Source organism: Apteryx rowi, unplaced genomic scaffold (genome assembly GCF_003343035.1).
Source record: "Apteryx rowi isolate R43461 unplaced genomic scaffold, aptRow1 scaffold_806, whole genome shotgun sequence".
Classification (NCBI taxonomy): Eukaryota; Metazoa; Chordata; class Aves; order Apterygiformes; family Apterygidae; genus Apteryx; species Apteryx rowi.
The window spans coordinates 51,857-64,274 of record NW_020451101.1 but is presented as its reverse complement, the minus strand read 5'-3'; the positions used below and the strand labels follow the sequence as shown (position 1 = coordinate 64,274).

Genomic DNA, 12,418 nt, shown 5'->3' with positions numbered 1-12,418 from the left:
TAGGGGGGCTCTCGGGGGATTGCAGATCTGGGGAGCTGCTTGGGGGGGACCCTAAAAAGATACGGGGTGACTTGGGGGGTTGCAGATACAGGAGCCTTGAGGGGTGGAGGAAGCTCGGGAGGGATCCTGGGGGGCTCTGGGGGGCCCCTTTGGTTGGGACCCTGTTCTGGACGGAGTCAAGAAGAGGGGCTTGGGCTCAGCAGCGTAGCTCTGGGCTCTTTTGGGGCAGCTGTGGGGGAGCCCGGCTCAGGTGCGGGAGTTCCCAGTGGCAGGTAGACGTAGAAGGGGTGTTGCGAGGGGACGGGGGTGATGTGGGGAACAGCGTGTAGGCTGGGAGGTTGCTGTGGGCCTGAGGGGGGTTGGGAGGTGGGGGCCTCTCAGCCCCCTCCCGAGGCGGGTCAGTGACTCCCACAGCACAAAGAAGACATGCGAACAACAGAAATTAGGGAATTAAGTGTCTCTCCCCAAGCCTTCAAAAGCGGTTGAGTCTCACTGTGGGACTTGGGGAGCTGAAACTTCTGAGCAGTTGTCGGAGCAGCGAGGCTTCGCTGTGCGCTTGCTTGCTCATCTCCCGCTGGTGCTGTGAAGTCTGCACCTCTCAGTAGCTCAAACTTTGTGAGCGAAACCTGGGTCGCTTCTGAAAGCTGTTTTGTTTTGTCCCTACTGCCAAAAGTGTTGGGATGACTTTCCTCAACTTTACTAGGGAAAAAAAGATCAGCTAGTTCAAGTGTTAGATGAAATGTGTGTGACAAGCAAAACTCCCTGTTCTGCTCAGCTTTCCCCTTCTGGCTATTACTGCCTCTTTTCTTCGCTTCACTGAGTCTCATCGTTATCTTTCTTTATGAAGTTATCCCTTCTTTCCCTGCTCAGCTTCCTTCTGAAGAACATAAAAGTGTCACTAACACTTCACCAGACTTTCCAATTTATTTCGGCATATTACAGTGCTTTTTGGGCAGGGACATTCCTCTGCCAGCAGTGTTGAAGAGCACTGTCTGCAGGGATTGTCCGCTCCTTTGCAAACTGTTTAAATATAGTTGTCACTGAAATGCAGTCATTTCTGGATAGGAATTCAGCAGCAGTTCTGAACAACTGACTTTATTAAACAGTTTCTTGGGTCGGGTTTTTTTTTTCAGCGGAGGTTAACTTGACTGTTGAAACGCGGAGGAGAAATTTGTGGCAGATAAATTTAACGGCCAGATTCCAGTTTGGAAAACGTGTAGGGTTAATGTTCTTGCTCCTTATTTCTTTAAAGTGAAAGATCATATTCACCTTCTGTGACGTGAGTGGGGTAATAATTCTTGCCAGCTTCAAGGGCTGGAGAGCGTTAGAGCGCTTGTTTGCTGTTAGCATGTTAAAAACAAACAAAAAAGTAAGTTGAGCTGGTGGAAGTGGCTAACCAGCAATCTACCTGGAAGGTCTGTGGTGGTTTTCTGTGTCTGGGATGGTCTTTTGTCAGAGGCGAGTCCTTCGTTTGGGCCTGTTATTTCTGATCCTGGAACTCGGTTGGAAATTGAGAAGTGGGAAGCTATTTTAGAAGCCGACAGACTTTACTGCTTTGAGAGCTCCTTTTAATACAGCCATGAGTTTCCTTAATTTTCATGCCATTCCTTTGGTTATACCTAATTGTAGTATGCTAAACACTTCCTCTCCCTTTTGGCACTTCTCCTTCAACTAACTGTAGAAAATTATCGTGTCCACCTTACCGCTTAGCCAAGCTACGCATCTAGTTATTTTAATCTTTCCTTGTAAATCAATCCCTCCAGCTGCTTAACTATTTTTTCCTGAATGCCTTCCAATTTGCCAATATCCTTCTGATACTGAATAGTTTAGAGTTGAATGTGGTTTATACCAGAGCGTTGGAGATTGGGACGTTGCCTCCTTGCTCCCTGCCTCCTCAGATTATGAGGAGGGAAAAGCTTTGCGCAAACTTGGTGAATAAGATAAGCCTTCCATTTGCAATTTGACTTTCTCTCTAACTCTCAAACAGTCTAAAGGTATTTCTAAAATGAATTTCTTCTTATTCTTGCACGTTTCCATTTTCTTAAGGTTTCTTATTTTCCAGTCTTCTCCAGCGTTTCCCACTGCATGTATTTAGCGCTCTGATTTTTCTTTGCGTGATTTACGAAGATGTCAGGTGAAAATGAACTTCCTATTGCGCCTCGCGGCCCCTCTGCTAGATGTTGAGCCCGTCTTGGTATGTTGCAATTGTCATTAACCTTTTTCAAGTTGGTTTTTGGGACTGCTGGGGGTCCGTGGGACAGTGTTTTTTACCGAGTTAGCTTGGAAGCACTGTACAATCCACGTGGCACGAGTCCTGCTGCGATGGTGATTGCGTAGATACGTAGTGTACGAAATGTGGATTCGGCATGTTGAACTGATTTGTACTGTCAATTCAAGTAATTGGTGACTTACAGTGAACTTAGTTTTTGAGGCATATGGTTATAAATTCGAATGCAAGTACGGTGCGGGAAGGAGTGTTTAGTTGCGAGAGAAGGAATCGCTGTTTACTGCCCAGCTTTGCCATTTATTGCGTGGGGACGTGGTTTATCGAAAGCTTTCGTGCCTCAGTTTCCCCTTTGTGTAAAGTGGTTATGGATACCTCTGAAACGGGCTGAGAACTTGAAGCTGCCGTGAGGGCAGTTTGGCTTTATCTTAGCGAAGGAAGATGGAAAAAATAAAAGCACCTGGCTTAAAACTGACACTTCTCCTTAATGTCTTCATTCAAATCTCTTCCAAAACCCCTCAGACCCAGCCTGGCGGAGGAGACCCTGACTGYGGAGAACGTTCTCGGAACGGCTCAAAGCAGGTTCTTGGAGGCAGCCCGGGGCAGGCRGGCGCTTTCCCTTGCTCGTTTTGAGAGATGGGGAAGTTGGAGAGAGGAAGCGTGAGTGAATGTCAGGGGACGGTTGTGGAAACAACCCGAGTCCCTGCCCCGACCTCCGGGAGCGTGCGGGGGTCTCCTTGCAAGGTGATCAGGAAGACCGGAGGTGCTGGAGCTCTTCTGAGGGCATGCAGCAGTGACYAGGGTGGCTAGGACACATCTAGTCCAGATCCTGTGGCTGCCTCTTTGTGGTGAAAACCCTCTTTTTATTTTTTTTTTWAAATGGCTTAATAAAATATACTCARCTTCTGGCAGGCCTCTTGGGGCATGTGGTGTTTTTTGCAGCATGTGTTAGTAGAGGATCGCTGGGTTGGATTTTGTTTTGGACTGGTTTTCTGCCGCATCACATGCGATGCTTCTTTGTGTTCTGTTTGGTTTTATTTATCCTTCTGACTTTCTTGGGGCTGTATTTTTTTTTTTTTAAAAAGGAAAAGTTCCTAACATCTAAAATTGAGGCCAGATTTCCAAAACTGCCCCATCCCTTAGCCATTTCGCACCCAACTGCAACGCTTGTGTTTTGAGAGGGCTTTCCAGCGCTGGTGGAAAATGTTTTTTTTGTAGGAGACCTTCAGCTCTGGGGACCTGTTGCTTCCTGTAACTTGATTTTTTTTTTAATTTTTTTTTCACCCCTTTTAAAGCAATTCTGTTTCTCCTTTTTGGTTTGAAGGAACTTGTAATACAATGGGCGAACGTTGAGTAATGTAGGCTGAGCAGAGATACAAACAAAAGTACTGGGCTTCCCTGGGGAGCTAGAAAGCAGTAGCTGTTTGATACGGAGGTGTGTAGGAAGCTGCCTATAGAGAATAAAACAAAAGCGCATTTATAGCCGCTCTTCCTTTGGAATTTAAGCTGAGGTTTTAATCAGCCGTACAATGGTGAAGCTTCTCGTCACGATATTTGTACCATCTTTTTTGTCTGGCTGGTGAACGCTTATGTCGGGTCGCTCGAAATCCCCGGTGATTCGGCGTCGCTTAATTCTGCTCCTTGCCCGCTTCTTTCGGGCTCCTCGCGCGCGTCGCGAGGGTTGAGGCTCCCCCGTGCGCYGCCTCGCTCAGGTTTGATGACGGCGGAGGGATGACGGGACGCTCGGGCGCRCGCGTCTCTGCCGGCGGCAGCAAGAGTTCGGGGGCGCCGCTGCCGTGTGGCCGAGCTGCGCGTGGAAGCAGGTCGGTGGCCTGAGCCTTTCTCCGACGGGTGGGTGATGCCGGGGACTGGCCCGTAGGGGTTTATCTCGAGGCCGGGGGTTGGTGTTCGTGTTCTCCGGTGTTTCCTCGCTCTTCAGAGCTGATACGGGAGAAGTTTGGCTTAGCCGTTTSTCTGAAGTTCAACTTCATAATCTTCCAAGAGCTTTCTTGCTTTTTTTCTTTTCTTTTCTTAGCCTCCCTGATATGCCTGGTTGGACAYGTGATGGTGTAGAAGTTAGCGGTGCAGCCGTCTTTATATAGTACATTCTGTGTTTTAACGCGCGCCAAAGTGTGACATTTGTTTTTTAAAACATGATTAATTCGGTGCCTTAAACAACTCCAACGCAGCGTGGTTTCACCCGGCCTAAACCTAATGTTAATGCAGGCTAATTACTTGGTGCATAATCTGGAACAAGATTTTTGGATTGCATCTCTTTCTCCTAAGCTCTCTGCGCACTTCGTTTGGGTGGCGGCGAAAGGCCGAGCTGGCCGAGGGTGAATTTCCTTAGCCCTGCGTTGTGCCTTTGCWGCCGTACGTAAGTTGGGGGCTGCCCTTCCCCGGTGAATCCAGCACGTCGTGGCGAGCGCAGAGTTTCCTGGGCCAGAATTTCCTGCAAGAGCCTTTTACACACCAGGCAGGTCGAAGCCGCAGCCCGGAGTTGAGCTCCCGGGAGATTAAGAGCCGGTTAATGAAGCTTCCCGACGAAGGTGACGCGTTCGGGTTGCGGGGACTGGCGCAGGGACCGCGCTGCCGCTCRGGTGGCGGGAGCGAGCCGGCCCGCGGCAGGCTGGAATGCCGCTCCGCTGTCCCACCCTTGCGCGAAAGAATAAAGCAGCGGCGGCGGAGAGGCAGTGCCAAGCCGTTGCAAGCCGGGTCATGAATAAACAAAGCCGATCTGCCAGCTCCGGGCCCCGCTACCCGCTGCGGGGATTTCTCCATCTGCACGCTGCAGAGCGAGCATGGCTTCTGAGCTCTCCTTGTGAGGCCCGGCGACTGACCGAGTCCTAAAGGAGAAGCCGCACGCCGGGGAAAGTTAAATGCCTTTGGTGTGAAACGCCTGACGTTCGGAAGAGTGTAAAGCCGAGCCTTTCGGGGACGCGCCGCCGCGAGCTTGCGGCTTGCGGTGCCGTTGTTAGCAAAGCTCTTGCAGGGTTTTCGTGTTCGTGGAGGATGTTTTCGGCCCTGGCTGGCAGAGACCTTGTTCTGAATACCATTGTTACTGTTCTTTTTTTTTTTAAAAAAAGGCAGTCTTTCACAAACTTTAGTATATTAAGGACTTGGCTAGACGTGGACTTGGCAGTGTTAGGGAATAGGCGATGCCCAAACGAGCGTGCTTATACCTAGAACTGCACTGAGCTGCGTTATACCCTGTAAGTGTTTCTAAACTGAGTAATCCAGAGGTGGAGTAGAACGTGGCTTTGRGGTTTTGGACCAAAAGCTTTTGTTGTTGGCGCGTCTGTCGCAACTTTAATTCCCCTTCTGTGACAGAGAGGGAGGAGGGGAGCAAAGCTTCAAATCACTGAGCGATTGATGCTTGCGGTTATATAACGCAGCAGGCGTTGAAAAGACTCATTGCCGGAGGTACCGTCGATCATGGTGCCCACTGAGGATGCTAGAAGTTCTTAGAAGTTTTGAAAGCCAAGCTGAACCGTTGCCAGATAAGTTGAAATCGTTTGCATGTGGCCAGGGCAAACTTTGCCAATTAATCTTCTTGCAATTAAGTATAAAGCTTTCCCCTATCTTGTGACGTTCTCATTGCAGTGGGATCCGGAGGTAGTCCCGGCAGCCCTACGTGGGCCGTCCTTCAGCTCTTACTGTGGTTGTTTCCTTGTTTTTTGAATGTTGGAACAGAGGGAGAGGAGATCCAGTCGCGGATTGTCCCCAGCGGCGACAGCAGCTAGGTGTCAGGTCTGGAGTTAACCGTTGCCTCCCTAAAACGCGAAAGTGGACRCTTGCTTCAGCATTCCTCAATGAGGTGTAGATTTATTGTGTGAAAATGGGATTGAGGAAGCTTATCTACAAACTTAATYGGATTAGAAGCCTTTATATGGCACAGTGCTCTCACGGACTGTTACAAACCCGGAGCGTTTACATAAGAGCAAGCATTGCTCATCGGTCCGGATCTACTCTCAGACTAAGCCATGTGCAAAGTGAACATGATGAAACGTGATTTTTTTTGAACATAATCCTGTGTTTGTTGGCAGCGTTTTAATGAGCAAGTATGTCTTCTAATGGAGCTGCTGAGAAGCTTCCTGATTGATATTCGCTCTTCTTCGTTTGGCTGTTTGCTGCATTGTCTGATGCATCGTTCTACCCCATACTGTCCCTCATTTGTTTTTGGAAAACTCTCTGTTTTTAATGCATATAGATTGCCAGTTTATACGATCCACATTCGGGATGCTGGTATCTTCCATCTATGTAAGGTTTCACATTTTGAATTATGTAAACTATATATAGGGAATTATCACTTTGCTCACCACTAAAATACAGTCATTCCTAAGGTGGAATGAAGCGCTAGTTAAACAACTCACAATAAAGTACCAGGTTTCTAGACATTGCTTATATTTGGAATATTTCTTACTCCCCTCTGGTTTTAGGGCTCGCATATCAAATAATGACGCCGTAAAATGTGTGTGCCTTTGAATACTGAATAAATAAAAATGCCCACATGTGGTATAAATAATAACAGGTGGGACAAAATATTTTTACTTTATGACCACGCACACGTATGACAGCTTCATGCCTTTCTTTCCTCTATCCCGCTGGTGCTATTTCAGTTATTTTAATTTGTTCACAATAGCTTTATCCATAGGTAGCTGCTTACATAAGAGACTCTCCTGCCCTTAGCTCAGGGCAGCCTTGAGTTTGATCTTCCTCTCAGAACTGTTCGCACAAAAGTGTAGGTAAAATATTTTCGACTTGGGCTCTCAAGCCCCATTGTCTTAAGGTTCCTTTATTATTATTTTATTATTTTACTTTCATTGAAACGTGGGCTCCTAAGCGGCTAAATAAATTTCAGAAAGTGGGGCTTCAGTTTCTAGGTCACTTTAGGCATTTTCTAAGTAAAATAACGTATTCTCTAAGGTTTGTCACGACTTTCTTACAATTACCTCTACTCAGTAAGAAGCAGTGGGTCTCTTAGGTTTTTCTCCCTTTCTTAAACTTGAATTATTTCTTTCTCCTGTAGTAAGATGTCTTGCAATATGTTTTCCCTGCTGTGAAGAAGTAGATAACTGAAGATGTATCACCGCTAATGAAGAAACACCAGGAGACCCAAGAGCTGTAGTGCCAAGATCCCGAGGCTGCCTCTGTGCATTTTAGAGTGCCTGTTTACTAAAACTCAAGCCCGGTGGAAGCAGTGCCAAAAAACTTCCTACCTGGACCATCTTCTGCAGGCTGCAAGGATTCACTTGCTCGTGGCGTTAAGGAGGAAAAAGACACCCGACTGCTTTAGATGGTAGGGGAAGGTTGTGCCGTGTCGCTCTGGTGTAGCGTCGGATGCTGCCGTGCTCTCGCCTTCCTGACCGTCGTCACTCTGGGTTCCCACTTAGGCTGTTACCTTGCTTGCTGTGCCAAACGCACCTCTGGGTCTAGCCAAAGAAGCAGGAGGTGACAGCCRCTTTGGGAATTAAGAGCGTGGGCTTGTCTGACCTCAACGAAGAGGCTGGGGGGCTTCCATGTAGTTTGTCCTGTTTTGGAGGAGGTTCCAGAGCAACCAGTTGATGATAAACTGTGCTCTAGACCTGCCTGCCGCTTGGGCCTTGCTGCTCGTCATAGTGTTGAGGTTGGATACTGTATTTAACGGGAGGTGGCTCTTCAATAACGTACTAGGTGCTGCTAAAGGATCCCTCTGTATTATCTGTTGGGGGTCTTGCAGTTTGGTCTCTTCTTGTGTCTTAGTGTAAACACCGTGAGGACATCCTGCAAAGCCCTTCTTCTCCCCAGAAACTGTGGGAGCGGAAGCGCAATTTTGGCATATGAGTAATTGGGTTATGACTTAGAGATGGTCTTTCTCCATCTTCTTGCCTGGGGAAATTGCTGACTTGCTAGTTTAGGTTGGATTTTGTCTCGTGTGCATCAAAGGCTCCTAGACCCTTTGGACAGATGCCTTTTCGTATTAGAAATCTGATACTTGGCACCTGAGTAGACAAACCTTGCCCATGTCAAAGCATGTTTTGCCAAGCTACAGCTGCTTTGGTTATGTTCGGCGAGGATTAGTTAAGAGTAGGTATTTGAAGAGCAGCAGCTACTTATCTCTTGGGAATCTGACTTTGAAGGAGGAGCAGGAGGACGCACGCTGTCAGCAAGGTGAAACCTGATCTCCTCACCCCTTGAGAACATCGAACCTGAGAAGTGCACGCAAGGCATCTGCATGCTGGCTAAACATCAGGGAGCAGAGGGACCTGCTGAAGGCGGTTCCAGATCGTTGGAGCTTCTTACGGTCTCGCTTGCTTTTTCATCATGGTGTCCTGCACCTTTCATCAGCCCTCCAGTCGGTTCTGTATTAGACTAAAAGCGCGATCCTCTCCTCTGGGCAGCCCTGTGGCTCAGCCGGGGCCCAGCTTGCCAAAACGCCATGAAATTTTCTCTGACACCTAGCTCCGAAGTCGGAGGCCAGGCCAGATCTGATCTGGAGGCTGGCCAGCGTGAGGAGGCTCTTGGACAATCGAGCTTCTCTAATGGCTTTTATCCTGCCAGACCCTAATGTGAAGGCAGCGTTAACAAATTACACTTTTTGTTATGGTAACAGTAAACTCGTTACTGTTTGTAAGAGGGTTATAAACAGTGTAAGTTGTTTAGTTGGGAGGACTGGTGGAAGGTCCGCTGGGAAAAGCGGTTGAGCTGCCTGGAGCGCTCTCTGCTGAGGGAATTTGATCATCTAACTGCAGGGGAGAAGCTTTTCTGGTCTAGACTAAGCTGCTCATGGCTGATGTGCTGGTTTGGGGCCCGTGTTATTCCTTTCGCTGGAGTTTGTTTTATGTTTGACGGAGCGCTGACGATGCGTCCCCGTCCCATCGCTCGCACGGCGAGAGGAGGAGGGCGACTCTTGTTCGTGGCTGTCGCTTCATGTGAGGTTTGACGCTTTTTTTTCCAAAGCGCATGGAAATACTCGGTTTGTAACTGGCCTGTTAGCTTGTCCCTTTGCAAACTGAAGATAGCTTCTTCTAAAGTAGTTTTCAGGCCAAATTTTGTGCCCGGTAGGGAAGGTGGTTGTTCCGATAGTGATGACTGTAGCTTTTGCAGGGGTGGTGAAGCTCCAAGGCTCTGTTGTGGCTCTTGCAAGCGAGAAGTGAGGGTGTAGGGCATCTTTGAGACTACCTGCGGGCTTGGGGATAATTTTGGGGGGCTTCTCTACAAGCTTGAGGGTCTAGGGTCTGCGCGGCTTCCAGAGCAGCACTGAACACCCAGAAGGGCACAGCTGGATGGTGAGTAGTTGGACTTTGCTTCCACCCGGCACTGTAGGTTTGCTCATAATGACTTGTTAAATACTGTATGTCTGTTGGAGATTTCCCTCAAGCGACTTTCTTGCCAATGTTCCAGTTTATACAGTTGGGTTTGCTTTATCAAGCTTATAAAGTATCAGGGTGTTATGCCTCTAAAGCAGATTTTATAGCGTTGGCTTTTGGAGCTCTTTCCCAGATGACAATTTTGAGCTTTCTTCTAGCTTTTTTTGTTACAAAGCAAACACTTTCACTCCTGCCCTCGTACCCCAGAATAGCTCTGAAGTCAAAGCCTAGGACTAACAGCAGCCTGCTCACTTACACTGAGCTTGGTGGTGGCCTCTCTCCGTAAGACTTAAAAGCTTTCAGGATATCTCTCCGTGTATAATATTTGGGGATGAAAGGGAAGATGTACAAAGGGCACCAAAAGATGCAGAAGAAGCTGTTTTGTAGGTCCCTGCAGGCGCCTAATTTAGTTGGCGAGTCAGCAGCCGTTCACTGATGGAAATTAGGTGCCAAGCTGAATTTAGAAAGCACCTAAAAGCAGGTTGGGCACTTAACTCTGTCTCCTCTAGAGCTAACCCCGAGACTAGGAAGCCTAAATGTTCAAGTTCCTTTGTTCAAATGTTTCTTTTTTCGAAGGAAGAACTCGACATATAAATTTTGATCCCACCTTACGATGGATTACGGTGCTTTGGGGCATCACCACGGTGTTGCGTGTTAATCCAGGGCAGGGTGGCAAATGCAGACGCTAACCCCCGGCCGAGTGCTACGGGAAGGACCGGGTGCCCCTCCGTGAGTTTTCTGGGCGCAGCCACCTACTGCTGCTGCCTCGGTGACCCTGCCGATCCCAACGTGTTCAGAGCGCAGCGTGCTGAATATTCGTTTTGATGGTCAGGAAGCTCGAGGCCCAGAGCTGTTAATGACTGCCCGTAGAAAAATAATAAAGCGCCTTTCCTGGAACGGTCTCAAAGCAACATGTTTCCTTCCTTGCATTTTAGTGGGAAATCTCTTACTATTTTTGAAAGCTTGGGGAAGTGCCTTACACTTCCTTCTTTTTTGGATAGCGGAGGAGAAATGGCCGTCGTAGTCTGGCTTTCCCTCAAAAAGCAGTTTGGTTTTTTTTTTTTGATTACAACCAACCTTCTCTCTTCCAGCTCCCAGTGGCAATTACAGATTCTGTATCCAGTCTGCTGTGTTCTTGTATATTCTTCTGCAGTGAGGTGTATGCGACGGCGCACAGATTCAGTGCAGCCATCTATAATAATCTAGTTTATTGTGGTTTTATCTCTTCTTCCCAGTAGCAGTGTACTGCCTGTCCTTGGGGCTTGGTCTAGCGCCTTGAGCATCGTTCGTGTTTGAATAGGCTTGTTTGTATCGTGGCTCTGGTTGTTAATGCTCTTGGCACGGCTCCCAGGTCTCAACAAAGTTACCCAAATTGATCTGGGATGGCCTCACGACTCATTAGTCTGGGAGAATTAATCCCGCGTAGCTCAGCCTCGTAAAAAAAAGTTAACTCCTAGTTCTGTCTTACCTCTTCCGTTCGATTGACGTGCCAAAAGTGGAAGAACAGCGAGGAGCTCGGTGACTCCGGCAAGGAGAACGAGCGCAAGCTTTTTGGGCTTCACGATAATCTTGGATCACGAAGCCCTTGGTTGGAAGACTCTCTTTGTTTTTTTTTCTTTTTTTTCCCCCCCCGCTTTATGTCGGGATTATTGTAAGAACAGTCTGATTCAGTGCTGCCTCTGCTCCTGCTGCCAGCTAAATACTGTAATTTCGTGCAAATGCCGTAGCCCTCCCCTGGTCCTCCACCCTTCTTGAAAACTGTTTACGTGATTTAAATGCCCGGGACAACTGCAAACAGGTTTTCTGCGTTGCCTATCGGTGGAAAGACATCTTACCTTTAACTTGTTTTCTGTTCCGAAACTGCACCTTTGCTCTGACTTGTTCCTGCACGTCTGCAGCTGGTGGCCGGGATGGATTTCGGCTCTACGAAGGGCGCTTTTGCATTTTTGGAGGGTAAAACAGTTATAATGTTCGTACCGGCACACCTTCTGCGGTCATACGGGACGGAGCAGCGGGACCCCTTGGGTATCCGCAGGGTGCTCTCCTCGGCTTGCCGCTAGCACCGATTTGCGTGTCTGGCTGTGCCTCCTCGGCCTCTTATTTCGCCTTTGGTTTAGCTTGACTAATTTCATATCCCCGCTTGCGTTCCTCTCTGAAGGATCCCCCCCGTTTCCATAAGCTGCACGTGTCCGCTGGTGGAACGAGGCTGTTTTGGGGGAAGGAGAGCAGCTCTGTGCAGCACGTACGTACAACCCGCGTGCAGAAAAAGCCCAGGAGGCTGCTGCCTGCGAAGGGCTTGCAGAGCTGGGCGATCTGTGCTCTCTTCTTCCTGCCCTGGGCAAGTCGAAGAGCTCTGCCAGCCTGTCCCAGCCAGACGCGCCAGTCCTAAAGCCCTTGGTGACAGCCGCGGTGGGACGCTGGGTGCCGCGGATCCCGTGGCGTCGGCAGCGCTGCTCACTGACCCTTTTCGCAGCGCTCAAGGATTTGGTTGTCCTTTCGGTAGGCTGCAAATCTGAGGGGTGAGAGGCTGCGATGGGAAACCAAAGCCTTTTACTGAAATCTGGAAAAAATAGTCGTGGATAAACTCGTGCACAAACAGAGCGAGGGAGACTCGATCGTACCTAATGCGTTTTGCAGCTCTTTCTCTATTCAAGTCTTCCTAGAGGAGTAAATCTTAGCAGAGGGAGCCTTCTGTCAGCAGAGCAAGCAGTTTGCTTTTGTTTTCTGTTCTAGCTTCAGCCTATTTTTAGGAGGCGGCTTTGCAGCTTTTTGGGTTTTGTTTCGTAGCTGGTGCAACCTCGAGCATTAATTTTGTGGTCAAATTAATGTAAAGTTTATCCTTATG

The 12,418-nt window shown here is 48.5% G+C and overlaps 1 protein-coding gene across 8 annotated transcripts in view; it reads left to right on the top strand.

The window, feature by feature from the left end:
• Window positions 1–163: 163 nt before the first annotated feature.
• The window catches only part of ATF7 (activating transcription factor 7), a 60,392-nt gene continuing 48,137 nt past the window's right edge, over window positions 164–12,418 (top strand). For 3 of the 8 annotated variants that reach the window (XR_003257355.1, XM_026089246.1, XM_026089247.1), the window contains exon 1: window positions 7,195–7,523. The gene's annotated coding sequence lies outside the window, so the exon portion shown is untranslated. Of the gene's footprint in view, window positions 273–7,194; window positions 7,524–12,418 lie in introns of those variants that run through there. The other 5 variants (XM_026089250.1, XM_026089249.1, XM_026089248.1 and 2 more) reach the window with 4 other exon arrangements.